Here is a 3286-nt window from a genome sequence, read left to right as displayed (position 1 = left end):
GGCATCTGAAGGCTTCATGAGGGCATAGGGAGTCTTATATTTCCCAGAGGTAGTGCTCACGGGTATAACAGTGGGAGCCTGACCCAAGGTGGGTCAATAAGATATCTTCTGTAGTATTTTAAAAGCTAATCTGAAAGAATAAAATTGCTATATATTGAGAAATGGACAGGCAACAGGGAAAAAGAGTATATGCAGGGAGTAGTAAAATTCTTTGCTGTAGTCATTGCTGACAACCAGCTATACACCTCCTTCTATATTAGGTAATCTAAACTAATACATCCTCATTTTTGCATAAGCTGACTTAAATTGGGATCTATCCAGAGTTCTGATGATTGCAGATCATACCTGTATCTGTAAAACTGTGCCCCATCCGGACATTATCATTAGAGGCATGTCTTAGTCCATACAGTTTGTTGTAACAGAATAATACAGATTGGGTGTCCTCAACAACAGAAATGTATTTCTCATAGTTCTGGAAGCTGGGAAGTTCCAAGATCAAGATTGCTGGCAGATCCAAGGCCTGGTGAGAGCTTACTTTCTGGTTTGTAGATGGTCAGCTACTTGTTATATCCTCAGATGAAAGGGATAGAGAGAAAGTGAAAGAGATAAACTCTGTCATGTCTCTTCTTCTTGTAAGGGTACAGATCCCATTAATTAGGGCCCCAACCTCATGACCTAATCAACCTCCAAAGGCCTCACCTCAAAATACTATTATGTTGGGGTTTAGCCTTCAACATATGAATTTTGAGGGGACACAAACATTAGTTCACAGGAAGGTGCTTTCATGGCAGTAATGAAGCTGCCTTGAGTCTCATTTCTGGCCTACTTAGTCAGTGAACTTAATCTCTACTGAAAACAACTTATTCTGCATACGTACCATAAGAAGTCATATTTTAAATAATCCCAACGTCAAGTATTTTCTCAAAAGATTAACTCAAAATTGTTCCAAATCACTCACTGTTAGAATCACAGGTGTGAATAAGTAGCAAGATCATGAATTGTGCATTAGTTTATATATTTTCCTCAAGGCCAATTGTTTGCTTTATTTTTTCTTCTATTAGCGTTGTCAGTGCACAGTGATACATGGTAAGCCTTGTGTCTTGATGAGAAACAAGAAGAAATTTTCAAACATGGGCATCATTATACAATGACATAGAGTTTGTTTCTCTTTCTACCAACTAGCTCTCATCGAGACAAATGTTTTTGGAAATTAACACAAACAATCAACTCTGGGAATAAACATGTAAACAGAGCCTATGCATCTATGACCACTTTTCCTTATGAAGCACATTATTTAGAGTTGTCCTTTGCTATTATATCACACAAAGGGTGTGCGTGTGTGAGCACATGCATGTGTATACATGCACACATGAGGTTAGCTGAAAACCACTAAGTAAATGTTTGCTGTTTTCTAACTTGAGAGCTTTCTTTTCTGACCTAAGTGGATACCAGTGATTATTATAGGCTTTACACTTGGAGAAAAAATTCCATTCTCTCCTTGACACACTAGGGATTCTTTGCTATTATCAACCCTGCCAGGTGAACCCTTGAAATAGCAGTCAATATTTCCTTTGGCTTAAGTCAAATTCTATTTCCATTACTTGGGAACACAGGGAATATTGGTAATGGCCAGAACCTCTAGAATGAGTTAATGTTGTCAGTCACTTATTGGCATAAACTTCTCCAACACCCTCATTTTATAAATGAATGTGGTTGGGTTCTAATGAACTCCTTAGACATTTTGGAACAACAACAAAAAAATGGCAATCGCATAAATACCCTTCAATGTCTCTGAAAGTTTCATTTCATTGCAAGTTTATTTCCCTCCCCTTTCCGTGATTGTCTTATGAAAAGGAAGAAATCAACTAATATTTTGTTCTCTAGCTTTCTTCTCCCCTTTCCATAACTGTGACGTGACCTCAAGCCACCTTCTAGAACTTTGACTCACTGTTTAATTTTCCTCACAGACCTTATGCTTATATTGAAGACTAAAGAGAAAGTATACTCCCTCTATGTAGTATATGTGTCAAGGCATATACACTGGTAGAAAAATATAGACATCTTCATAGATACTAGCTATTGGTGAACAAAGTCATCCAGAATGGCAGTAAGCATGGGGCAAAGGGTTTGTGTTTCATGTGAGGGGGTTCTCTGACTCGGTGAAGACTGCCGTGTGCTTAACATGCAGATTAATGTGGTCAAAAATACTAATAAACCTTTATAATGTGTGAATATGTAGAAACATGTAAAGTGAATTTGCCAGTTATGGACACTAGAAAGTGATTAATTTTTATCATAGTCTAATTATTTGTATATTAAACTTTATGAAAGTCTGCCAAAAACTTTCATAAGCCAGTAAAAACAGCATTATTATTATATAATTTCTCTGCTCCTACTCACAGCAAAACTCCTAAAAATAGTTATGTATACTCATTATCTCTCCTTCTTTGCATTCCATTGTCTTCTCAACCAACAATTTTTCACCAAACATTTTCCAGCAACCACCCTTAACACGTTTTTCAGCAACCTCCATGTGGCTAGGTCTACTGGCCAATTCTCAGGTCTCATTTTACTTATTCTCTCAGCAAAATTTGATATGGTTTATCACTCTCTTCCTCATCTTGAAGCACTTCCTTCTGAAATATCATTTTTTCTTGCTTCTTCTCCTATCTCATGGGTTGTTTCTTCTCAGTTTCCTTTGTTGGATCCGCCAGATTTATTTAACCTCTTAATGAAAGAGTGACCCAGGTTTAATCCTTGGATCTCTTCTTTTATTCAACTACATTTTCTCCTTTAGGAGTTGATATTTTACATTGCTATGGTTTCAAACACCTTTTATATACTGAAAATTCCAAAATTTGTCACTCGATATCTAAGCATTCTTTAAGCTCCAGATGCATATATTCAACTGATGCCTCAACATTTCTACTTAAATATCTAATAAGTATGTTAAACTTCACAAGTCTACCAGAACTAGTGATTCATCTCCCAAACAATGTTCTTCCATCTTTCCTTTCTCACTTGATATCTCAAGTGAGATATAGTTCCTATCTCACTTGATATTTCCTATCTCACTATCAAACCTTTCACTTGCTCAGACCTAAACTCTCAGAATCATCCCTGGTACCTCTATTTCACTCACATGTTGATATGGTTTGGCTGCATCCTCACCCAAATCTCATCTCGAATTCCTATGTGTTGTGAGAGGAGGTTAAATTATGGGGGCAGGTCTTCCCCATACTGTCCTCGTGATGGTGAATAAGTCCCACGAGTTCTGATGGTTTTA

This window comes from Colobus angolensis, unplaced genomic scaffold (genome assembly GCF_000951035.1).
Source record: "Colobus angolensis palliatus isolate OR3802 unplaced genomic scaffold, Cang.pa_1.0 Scaffold401, whole genome shotgun sequence".
Taxonomy (NCBI): domain Eukaryota; kingdom Metazoa; phylum Chordata; class Mammalia; order Primates; family Cercopithecidae; genus Colobus; species Colobus angolensis.
The sequence above is the reverse complement of the archived record's forward strand: the minus strand, read 5'-3'. Positions refer to the sequence as shown.